Below are 12,931 nucleotides of genomic sequence, written 5' to 3'. Positions count from 1 at the left end.
ATCTCCATTCCTAATGCAAAAGAAGTCTGTCAACTAAAAATACAATTTTTCCTCTCATTGAATAACCAAATGATACTTCTTTTACATTGAGGCAGTCCTCAGGCAAGTCATAATCCCAACACCTCTGTGAATAAAATGTTTGCTATTTGAAGTTAGAAAGCAGTTTTAAATATAAAAGTAAGCCAAAAGCTGGTTCTCTTGTTTCCTAGCCTCTCTCAACATAGATTCTCTATATTTGGACTCAGATGATGATATTCTGAAAGGATAATGAGAATAGATGGTTACCTATATATTTGCTAAATTGTCTATACTAATGCATGTTTCCAAAACATTTGATTTAATGGTCACCCTGGCTCTGACCCCAGCAGTCACCTGAAAAAGTTATACCATGAATTCTGCATTTTCACAAAAGTTGATACATACAATGAAATTATTGGTAATTACCATGTGGAGTCTTGCTCACACAGTGACCATTCAGATCCTTCAAGACCTGACTTAAAGCCCCATGTCATTCTTCCACGGAATAATAACCCAAAAGCTTTTTCTTGTTTTTAAAATAATTTTATAATACAGTAAGTTAGCTGATCCTTACAACAGTTTTGATGGAGAACTGCACAGGTATTATTAACCTCAATTTACAGATGAAGAAACAGGCTTATCTGTCCTGGTAACACGGCCAGCAAGCAGCACAGCTGATATATAATTATACTCAGATCAGGATGTTCTGAAGCTAGAGGACTCAGTAAGCTAGAGAAGCTTTGAATTATTTAAATTACTGGTCTAATTGGGAGTTTGGCAATATTTTCTTGCCTATTTATAAAGAAAGGTTTAAAAAAAAAAAACCCTCTCAAACTCAAGACATCCATCTGTCATTACCTGACGTCACCACCTTCAATTCCTCTCCAGCCTCGGGGCCTCCCAGGCGCTCTGTGCACTCATCACTCCCGCTTCCACCTGGGGAACTCTGATCTGCTTCCTCTGCCTGGCACATTCTTTCTTCAGATACCTGCATGGCTCATCCTCTCATTTCTTTCAAATCTCTCAAATGTCACTTTTTGAGGGAACACACTGCGTAACTACCCCCCCCCCCAAAGTAGCATTCCCCCAGCCCTATCTACCTCCCTCACCTTGCTTTATTTTCCTTCTTAGCACTTACAAGTGTGTGACATATTGCATATTTGTTTGAGAAAACAGAAACTTATTTGTTCACTGGTTTATCCCCACTACTTAAAATAATGCCTGATATAGAGTAAATGCACAGTACTTATTCAGTGAACGAATGAAATAATGATTGGATATACAAATGAATGAATGAAGATAATTTATTTATAAAATCTTGTAACACAGAATTATATTAAATATTCATGGAGTTACCATAAATTTTTGGTGGTTCTTTTTTATTGGAGATAGATGTAAGGTTTAAAAAAAAGATCCCACCAAAAGGAAATCACTAAAAAAGACCCAGAGGTAGCATGAGTATTGACATTATGTTTCAACCGATGATGCCTTGTGGTCAGCTATGTGATTTCAATAAAGTCCCTTGTTTTGAATCTCATTTTTCCTCGTCTGAAAAATGGGTTCCAAAAATCCCTGATGTCCCAGAAGTTCTAAGGAGGTGTCTGGAGGTCTGCAGCAGGGTAAATGGCTGCTTTCTTCTTTCTGAGTTATAATCTGAGTTTATTTGTAGAGAAGGTTTTGTGCTTAAAAAAATATTTTTTAAACAATTGAATGCTATGTCTCCCAGCAGTGCCAATATTCCAGTTTCTTTAATTAACTGCAGTATAATTAATAACAAGATGATTCTCCTTTACATGAAATGCAGCCATATCACGAAAATGAAGAGACTGGGAAAAAGTGACTCATGTTTTCAATATCATTTAGATTTCTTTCTTTTCAGAAACTATAATAGCTTGTAAATTTTTAGGGCAAGAACTGTATCATAAGGGAAGGAAAGAGAAACTAGAGGCTATAAATTAGATCTCTTTCTGTTTGTTTTTATATTAGTGTACAAATATTAGTTTCCATTTTAAAAAATGTGTTTGCTAATAAGTTTTTTGTACAATGTCTTTCTCACATGTACACAGAATTTTAAGAGTATGGCTTTGTCAGGAAACATTTTCTTCTGAATCCTCACTAATCATTTCAATTATTAGTAACTTATTTTTCAGAGCATTGACACACATGTTTAAAATATAAATGTGAAAAATGTAGTAACTTAACACAATTATCCATTTTGTGTATGGACACTTGCATACTCCCTTGTTATCAAAAAGGATGTCAAATTGTTATTACTCAGCTCTTAAGAAAGCAGTTTTAAATTCTATCGCTGTAGCTACAAAAGCTTTACCTTATATGAGAAGAAAATGGGCCTAAAAATAAACTTGAGCACATGTTTTTTTTTTAACACATGATAAAGAATATACTTTGTTGGATATCATTATATACTCTGATATACAAGTGTTCATCTAGGACTTGTGTCCACATATTAAAATATCTAAATTTATCAAAACTTACCAAAATAACATAAGCTTCTCTTGTTTATCATGTCTATAAGGCTTTAAAAATAAATTCTGGTAACTAAAACTCAAAATGAATTTTTGTATAAAGAAATATAAAAGATAAACATATACAAGGAACTTCCAGCTTGGACAAAATGGCTTTGACCCATTTTTCCCTACTCCTCTCTGCTAAGCACAACTACAAACTATGAAAATAATGAGACACCAAAGGAGAACTCTTAAAGGTGGTAAAAAAGAAAGCAAACTAGTTTGGGACCCTAGGACTGGAGGAACAACGCAGCAGGAGGGTATCTGGTGTTCCTTCATCAACAGAAGGAAGACACTCAGACCCAGTGTTTCCTGACTCCTCACCTAGAAACAGAAGACATCCCAGGTAAGGTCATTTCTCAGAATTCCAGAAGAAAGGGAGAAAGAAAGTGGAGCTGAAAGAGTATTTTAAGAAATAATATCTAAAAGCTTCTCAAATTTGGTGGAAGATATGAATCTACAGGTTCAAGAAGCTGAGCTAACCCCAAAAAGGGTAAGCCCAAAGAAATCCATTCCAAGACACAACCCAATTAAACTCTTGAAAACAAAAGACAAGGGAAAATATCTTGAAAACAGCCAGAATAACACATTACCTAAGAAAGAACAACAATTTGAATAACTGGATTAATCATCTGAAACCATGGAGGCCAGAAAGAAGTGGCACAATATTCTTCAAGTGTTAAAAGAACTGTCAATTGAAAATTCTATATACAGAAAAACCACCCTTTAGGAAAAAAAGGAAAATACAAACATTTTCAGATAAGGAAAACTAAGAGAATCTGTTACCAACAGCCCTCATCTTAACGACTAGCTAAAGGAAGCTCTTCAGACAGAAAGGAAATGATAGAAGAAGGAAATTTGGAACATCAGAAGGAAGAATGTAGAATACAAAGAGCAGAAATATGGGTAAATACAATAGACTATCCTTTTTAATATAAATTTTCTAAATTATATTTGATGATTAAAGCAAAGATTATAACAACAACTGATAATCAAGGCAATGATATTTAAGATTTTTTTCTTTTTTTTGATGTGGACCATTTTTTTTTTTCTTTAGTCTTTTATTGATTTGTTACAATATTGCTTCTGTTTTATGTTTTGGTTTTTTGGCTACGAGGCATGTGGGATCTTAGCTCCCCGACCAGGGATTGAACCCGCACCCCCTGCATTGGAAGGCGAAGTCTTAACCACTGGACCACCAGGGAAGTCCCAAGGCAATGACATTTAAAAGCAGAAAGGTAAAGTGGCCCAAACAGAAGTGATAGTTCCACATTATACTCCAAGACAAGGAAGTCCACTCCTACCACTCTTATTTAGCATCATACTAGGAGTTCTAGCCACTGCAATAAGGCAAGAAAAATAAATAAAAGGCATACATATTAGAAAGAAAAAAATAAAATTCTATTTGCAGATAACATGGTTGTCTACATAGAAAATTCAAGAGATCTACTAAAAAAAAAAACAAAAAAACCCCTAGTACTAATGAATGAGTCAGCAAAGGCACAGGACAAAATCAACACAGAAAAATCAACCTCATTTCTATATACTAACAATGAACAAGTGAAAACTGACAATAAAAACATAATACCATTTATAATTGTTTCAAAGAAAATTTTAAAATTTATACGTTCAGGATCTATATCCTAAAAAAATATAAAATACTGATGAAAGAAATCAATAAATGAAGAGATACACTGTGTTCATGGATGGAAAGACTCAACCTAGTAAAGATGTCAATTCTCTCTAGACTGATCTACAGGTTTAATACAATGTCTATCAAAATCCCAGAATGGTTTTCTGTAGATTTAGACAAGCTTTTATAAAATGTAAATGGAAAGACATTCCCTAGAATAGCTAAAACTATCTTGACAAAGAAGAATAAAGTGGGGAGGAATAACTCTACTTGATATTGAGATTTATTATTTAGCTACAGTAAGAAAGATAAGTGGTATTGGTAGAAGGATAGAGACAAAGATCAAAAGAACAGAACAGAGAACCCAGCAGCAAATATGCCCAACTTGTTTTTGACCAAGGGCATAAGCATTTCAATGGAGGCCAGATAGTGTTTTCAACAAATGGTGCTGGAGAAAATGGATATCCACAGGCATAAAAGGGAAATAAACCTCAACCCAAACCTTACACTTAATGCAAAAATTACTCAAAGTTGATAAGAGATTTAAATGTATTAAATGTTAAATGTAAAACTATAAAGCTTTAGGAAAAAAAAAATAAGAGAAAACCGTGAAGATCCAGGGATAAGCAAAGTGCCTCGGCTCATAAGACTTGGAGGAACGTGAGAAATCCATGGAGAATTGCCTCTCAGCAGTTTTTTGAGATGTTTACAACCCACCCTGCTGGGAAAGAGTCCAAGACTAGTCTATCTTAATGCCAAACTCTGTTCTTTAGAAAAGAGTATTAAGTGAAGGTTCCTAAACATGGTTTTCTAGATGATCAAAGAGTTAATACTTCTTCTTTTGAAGAGTAATATTTACTGCAAAATTTATTTAAGAAAATGATGACACACTAAGTTTAAAAAGGTACGTCTTTATAATTAGACCCACATATATTAAGCCCCTATACCAATGACTTGAGTTATTTTCACATATACTATGTATTCTTCTTTCATTGATTTTAGCCCTTATAATAAGTTTCACTTATTACTTCTAGTCATTTTCAGTATTTTTTCTTGGGTTTTCCAGACATTAGGATGATACAATCTACAATAATGGTAATTTTGACTTTTTAAAAAGTTACAGCTCCTACTTCTGTTTCTTGTCTTACTACATTGACTAGGATGCTGAAAAATAATAATGATATTGGGCATTCTTGTTTTGGTTTTAATTTTAATGAAAATGCCTTCAAATTTTCAATGTTAAAAAAGTCAGCTATAGTTAAAATCCTAGTGATCAGCAGAGGACATGAAGCACAGCAAATGATCAATACACATTTTTTGATAAAAAATATAATAAAAATATTGATGTTATCTACTTACTTTCTATAAGATGGTTTTGTCCCAATATATTTTCATATCACAACTAGTAATAGTGCTCATTAATGGTAAAAAAATTTAAACAACTTCCAGTTGAAGAAAATCATGATGTCATAAATCTGACAAATTATCTAAAAAACAATTTAGGAAGAGAAGTATTGCTCTGAGACAATGAAAGTTAAAGCAAACACATCTCAGAGGCTTACAGAGGTTGTGAGAGCATGTGATTTATATTAATATCATGCGAACTAAAATTCCCTAAAATACCCCAAAACAAGGCACCTGGCTGAGCATGAATGTGGACCTACGAAAGAATGAGATTCTCTCTTTTCTGAGAAGTACTGCAGTCCGCATTGAAATATATATTCCCAGCATCTAAATATATTTCATGAAAGTATAAGAGGTACAGAGAAATGACTTCGGTGTCCAAACAGAATATGAAATGACTATAGAATGTATTTTAAAAGAGAGGAAAAACTAACTGTAGGTGGCTATCAAATGCTCCAACATACTTCATAAGGACTTCATAACATACTTCATAACATACCACATAAGGAGACTCTAAGATAAATAATAAAGGGCAATTAAATTAAATGTGCAGCTTTTAAAATAGTGTTGGTAAAGTCAAAGTAATACAGAAAAATGTTTATTTTGGAGACATTACTGGACCTTTCTGAGGCTTAATTTCCTCTTTTGTTAAGATGAAGATCCTTCATATTTATATCATGGTTGTGAACATTAAATAAGAGGATATGAATAAGATAGCTAGCAAGAGGCTGGCACATGGTAGGCACACAATAAATGATGGGTATTATTTATATTATCATCTACATAATACGCTAGATATAAAAAAGCAGAAAGCTGGATGTGTGCTATGATTTCTTCTAACAAGAATTATGCCTATTGATTAGGCAGGACAGAAAAAGAATACAAAGAAACATGGCTATTTTAGGATAATGGAATCATGGGTTAACTTTTATCTCTTTTTAAAATCTCATTTACTTGTGCAACAATTAAAGTATTTGAAATGACTCTTAAGCATGCCTCCCAAAGATCAGTAAAAATAAAATTGAGAGAAATTGCTATTTTTTTCCTACACTTTGTTTTATTCTGTCCTTTTTCCCAGTGAAAACAAAAGGAACATGTATCTGTTTTAACACCTCTGTCCCTTCCCCAGTGAGTAGGGGGTGAAAATGTTCACTATTTTACAGGCACCGTAGAGTTGGTGACGACTCCATACTGACACCAGTAACGAAATATCACAGGATTTTAAAGGGCAAAATTCGAATGTGACTCAAACCTAAGAATATTTCTTTCCCTTTTGTCTCTGAAAGTGATGTTTCTCTCCTCACTGAATTGGGTGACTTTAGCCCTTGCAGTAAGTCAGTCTGTCAAGCAGCTGCAGCCTCCGTATCAGACAGAGAGCCACTGTCCTTGAAAAAGTGGACTGAGTCACTTTCGCTCAGATGAGAACAGCTTTAACCTTAAATTTCTCTGCGGCTGCTTGAAAGTGAACATGACTATCTTAAACTGAGGCACCTCTCCTGAAATCGGCACCTTCCTGTAGGCACTGATAGCAGCTTACCTTACCTTCAGATATTTGTAAACATGAACAAGGTATTAATGCACATGAAAGTACTTTATGAATAGAAAAAAATTACCAACATGTAGAGGATTATTACTGATAGTAGTATCATTAATCCCCATATTCCTATCTTGAATGTGAGTTTATGAGCTGTTCTAAAAGGCTCGTATGATGACACCTGATTTAAAGTTACCAAGGCAACTCCATTCACGAACACAGTAAAGTCAGACTGAGCTTTCTGTACACAGGGCTTCAAAATACAAAACAAACAAAAATCCCTACTTCAACAGATATACAGAAATATGAAAAGGTGACAGAAATGGTCTCTAGAATACTAGACCCTTGTATGTTACAGCTACTCCTTTTATAAGGTTTCTGGTGGCCAACACTGTCTGTTGTGTCCACTGGGTCTAACCAAGATCTCTGGTGAAGGAAAGTCAAATTTTTAGAAGACAAAAAAGTCATAAGCTTCTGCTGGACTTAGTCAGAAGCTGTTAGACTACCCCACCAATCTCAGCAGTGCTTAGACCAGTATCTGGCACACACTAAGTACTCAGTATTATTATTATTAATTATAGTAATTGATTATTATTCTTAGATAAGAGAATATAAACAGAACGTAAATTATGATCATGTCCATTTCTGAGTATAAGTTTTATTAAATAGAAAACATAAAATTGTGGAAATAGGACTAAAGTTTAAATACTAAAAGTAGGATAGCTATCTTCTAGGAGATTTTCCCATTTCTATGGCAGAGAACTAAAGAATAGATGTAGCTATTGGGAGAATTTCATAAGTACTATATCTTGCACTGCTTATAAAAAAGGCAAAATGTGTTGTTGAGACAGCCTGAAGGTTCAAACAACCTTCCCTAGCCCATGCAGAGGGAAGAATATCTACCACAGGAAGGGTGTACTGATAAGGAACAAAGAAACGAGAGATTGAATTATTTCCCACCTTTGCCTCTAGGTCTGGTGATGAGCACAAACATTTAGCCTCTGCTTCTCTCCTAAGGTATATTAGGAAAATGAGTGCCTATTTGTGAACTCCTCAGGAATAAATGGTTCTCAACTGCCATAAAAAGTCTCTCCTAGGGCACAGCAAACATGCCCTTGGGATGGGGGGAAACTCAATGAAAGAATTAAGTTCCAAAGGGTTTTCCAGATGTTTGAGGCTGTATGTGGGGTGCATAAACACATAAACATACACAAAAAGCTAGCAACCACACTTATGAGCCATGTTCTACAGCCTACTTATTTTATTGTATCTCAAAAGATAGAAATTACACAATAAAGCATTCCATAATCACTCCCCATAAGTGCTGTTGTAACTTCAATACATAATACATATTTTCACATGGCTAAATATAATATTTAATGAAAACATTTTTAAATGAGACATATGAGAGGGGGAAAATATTTTGTTTTAAAATAAGAAGTAAGATTTGCCTTACAAATTTTTTCTCTAGGACAAATAATCAATCATGCCATATGAGCCTCCATAAATACACATGTTTACTTTAAAGAACTGCTATACAAGCCAATTTTTTAAGGCCAGATTTTGTTTTTTAGTTAATGTTGATAAGGTATTAATAGAATAATTCATGGAGCTGGAAATGCTTTCACTGTACTGTATCATTCAGACTCAGGTGGAATACTGGCCCTGCCACCTCATAGCTCTGTGACCATGTAAAAATACCTCACCAAGCCCTAGTGTTTTCATTTGTAAAAATAAGGTAATAATACCTAACCTATCAGGGTACTTTGAGAATAATATAACATAATATATAACATAATACAGGACAATATACATACATACACACACACCTGTATAGGTATCTAACACTGAGTTAACTAACATTGAGCTACTATGGCAGCCACAGTATTGGTAGTTCATTATTATACATCATTCTGCAATGTTTTAGCAGAGGTACTATAAAGATTTCTTAACTACTCTGAGCCTATTTGCTCATGTGTTGAATGGAATGATAAGATCACCTCCATCAAAAGGGTTATTATGGGGGCATCCCTGGTGGCGCAGTGGTTGAGAGTCTGCCTGCCAATGCAGGGGACACGGGTTCGAGCCCTGGTCTGGGAGGATCCCACATGCCGCGGAGCAACTGGGCCCGTGAGCCACAACTGCTGAGCCTGCGCGTCTGGAGCCTGTGCTCTGCAACAAGAGAGGCCGCGATAGTGAGAGGCCCGCGCACCGCGATGAAGAGTGGCCCCCGCTTGCCGCAACTGGAGAAAGCCCTCGCACAGAAACGAAGACCCAACACAGCCAAAAATAAATAAATAAATAAATAAAAATAAATTAAAAAAAAAAACACACACAAAAAAACAAAAGGGTTATTACGATTTGTATCAGTTTCATAACGATATCACAGGGAGACCTGTGTCAAAATCTTCCTGTGATTTAGGAAATTTCCTTTTTTTCTTGTAAATATGCTAATTTGGCTGCCTTGATAATTATGTAAGCAACAAAATTCCTCATTAAAAAAATGGATCCATAACTTTGCCTTATAATCAGCTTCTCTATTGTTCTGTGAAATGAAATGAAATGAAATGAAATGAAATGTTCCACCATTCACTCGTCCTTGACCAGAATCATGGAAGTCCACACTGAAACATCTTTTTTGCCAACACGGCTAATTTCAAATGTTGCATAATACAGAATTATCTATCCAATATACATCCTAAAATTTATTCCAGTCACTGCATCTTTTAAAAATGGGATGTTGTTTGCATGTTGTGTTACACCAGTACATTCTGCTCATTTTGTCTGAAAACATTTTAAATATGCTAATATCCCCATGTAAACATCAGTTGTAAACAACTGATTGCCATTTTTCTATGGACAAAATCTTCCACCTGTAGGGATGTAGGAAAACATAATTTCTAGTAAATGTTTTTATTATTTATTTTTTTAAAAAAAGGGTTATTATGAGGTTTGAATGATAAGATACACATACAAAGCCTAATGTTTGGTTCATAGATGGCCCTAAAAAACATGAAAACTGATAGTATGTGAAGCATCTTCTCAGCTTAAGGAAAAACAGATTTCTGCTGTAATGACCAGAGTTTTTATTTTGAATCTATTTTTATTACAGTTGGAAGTTATCCAGAGAATTATGTGTAGTAGAAGAAAATGGTGGCCATTGAGTTATGTGGCCTCCTATATATTCTATATATAGAATACCTACATATCCTCCAAAACAAAAAGAACAAGAACAAATAAAACTACATAAAACCCATACATTCAGCACAATTACAGGCCAAGAGTCTCTAAACTTCAAAGTATCGTAAGTGAAAAAGAAAGAACACCAAACTCCAAAGAATGATCTCTCACGTTCCATGTAAATGTTTCACATATTCAAAAAGTGGATCCATAATTGAAATAAACACGAACAGCAAAAACCATACAAATAGAAATAAAATTTATCTATACTATAAGTGAATAAGCAAATCACAGTGGAGGTGGTTTGTGTGTGTGTGTGTGTGTGTGTGTGTGTGTGTGAAAAAGAGAGAGAGAGAAGGGGAGGGACAGAGAGACAGAGGGAAGGAGAAGTAACCTTGAAAAAAGATTTTTGAGTACTATTACTCTAAGGTTAAAGACAAAAAGAGCTCTACACAAATATTCTAGCTAGTAAGTTGGCTGGAATTTCCATAACTACTTTATGTGTACTCTAGGATTAAGCAAATAAATAAATACACTGTGGATAATGAGAGTCAAGTTTCTCACTGACAGAGAAAGGAGTTCACAAATAAGGAAGGAGAGAAGACTAAACTGTGTGGAACTGGATTGGAATTGGAAGGATCAACACAAACTCATGGTTTTTTTTTTTTTTCAATTAATTAATTTATTTATTTATTTTTGGCTGTGTTGGGTCTTCGTTTCTGTGTGAGGGCTTTCTCTAGTTGCGGCAAGTGGGGGCCACTCTTCATCGCGGTGCGCGGGCCTCACTATCGCGGTCTCTCTTGCTGCGGAGCACAGGCTCCAGACGCGCAGGCTCAGTAGTTGTGGCTCACGGGCCTACCTGCTCCGCGGCATGTGGGATCTTCCCGGACCAGGGCTCGAACCCGTGTCCCCTGCATTGGCAGGCAGATTCTCAACCACTGCGCCACCAGGGAAGCCCCAAACTCACGGTTTTTAAAATGAATATAGACAGACATAAAAATAGATGTAGACATAAGTGTGCTCTGTCCCCTAAGAGGATCTAGAAGCTATAATACCACGGCATCAATGAGTACACCTAGCACCCGAGTCTTGGCTTCTAAATGTCATTCTTTACTAAAAAAATCAAGCTCTTTAAAGTCAATGACTGAATCCAGATCCAGGCAGGGAAAGTGTAAGAGGGTCTCGAACATCTGTGGTTCAAAAAGTGATGGGATGGGCACAAGTCAAAAGGATGCAGAAGAAAACCTGAAAGGTTCCCAATGGAAAAATCTGAGATAATTTGAGCAAAGCATTAAAATGGTGATAGTAATAGATTACAACCACAGAACAAAATGAAAATCCTTGAGCTTGTAGTGATGTAAATAAATAAATAAATGAATAAATGAATAAATACATACGGGGGAGAACAAATGATAAAAAATACTATTTGGGAGACACCAGTTAATAAGTGATCATTAACTCAGGCAACAGTCATCAATGCATGCTAAAATTAGCTGGTGAAAGTATGGTGAGAAACAGGGCTTACACAATCTCAAAGTACCTCAACACAAAACATTTATTAATCCCAAAGGGAAAAAAGATAATTTTATATAGAAGAAATATGGTTGACACCACCTCAATCAAGTGATCAAAATGAACAATGTCAGTAAAGGAACACAACAGTACCGTATATCTCCTAAGATAACGTACTGGAAAGGACCCAAAATCACTTCTGTGGTATTCTCACCAAAAATGCACAACTTGAATACACGAACAAAACTCAGACAAAGTCAAATTTAGTGGCATTTTACAAAATAATTGGCCAGTGCTTTTTAAAAAATGTCAAGGTCATAAAAGGGAAAAAAAAGAATGAGGAACTATTTCAGATTATGGGACCCTAAGGAGACATGGCATTAAGTGCAATGTGTGACCTGCATTGGACTCGTATCAGAAAAAAACATCAGTGGGCTGACTGACAAAATCTGAATGATGGGTACAAAAGATGAGGTATTGCATCAGTGTTAGCTGTAGTCATCTGAGATGGTAATATTTGGTGAACCTACATGAAGAGTATGTAAAATTCTTTGTACAGTTGACATAATATTTTTGGTATCAAATATAAAATTTTCAAAATGAAAAGTTAAAAAAATTAGAGAAGTTATGTCCAACTACCTCATATCCGCACCACTCTCCGATATTCAAACACTTGTATTTCTCCTGCTTCTTTCCCCCTGTTTTTCTTCAACTTCTCCCTCTAATGCATTAGAGGGATGGAGAGACAATAGCAGTGCAGCTCCTTGGGAGCACGACGGCCACTAAGCAAAGGGCACTTGGATATAACTGTCCCACTATAAACAAAGCCAACTGGGACCTGAGCAGACCCCGGGAGAAGGGTGCCCTGTGCTGGCGTCAAAGCCGTCCCCATCCAGTGACATTTACTAAACTCAAGTTTATTTCCCAGGAGGTGGTAGCTGTGAACTAAGACCCACGTATGGCCATGAGGACACTCTGCCTGCGCAAAGGGGGTAAACAGGGCCTCCCTGTTTCACTCCCACTCCCCAAAACAGTGCTGTTGAGATTTAAAACACACTACTGACAGCCCTGAACTTCGTGTCTTTCTCCACAAAACCGGGTTCTTCTGTATTTCCTGGCTAG

General features: G+C 35.7%; 1 protein-coding gene across 2 annotated transcripts in view; it reads right to left on the bottom strand.

The window, feature by feature from the left end:
• NBAS (NBAS subunit of NRZ tethering complex) overlaps positions 1–12,931 on the bottom strand; it is a 345,856-nt gene that overhangs the window by 22,562 nt on the left and 310,363 nt on the right. The gene's annotated exons all lie outside the window — the stretch shown is intronic.

This window comes from Balaenoptera borealis, assembly GCF_965194805.1.
Source record: "Balaenoptera borealis genome assembly, chromosome: 15".
Lineage (NCBI taxonomy): Eukaryota > Metazoa > Chordata > Mammalia > Artiodactyla > Balaenopteridae > Balaenoptera > Balaenoptera borealis.
This window is presented reverse-complemented; position numbering and strand designations above follow the sequence as displayed.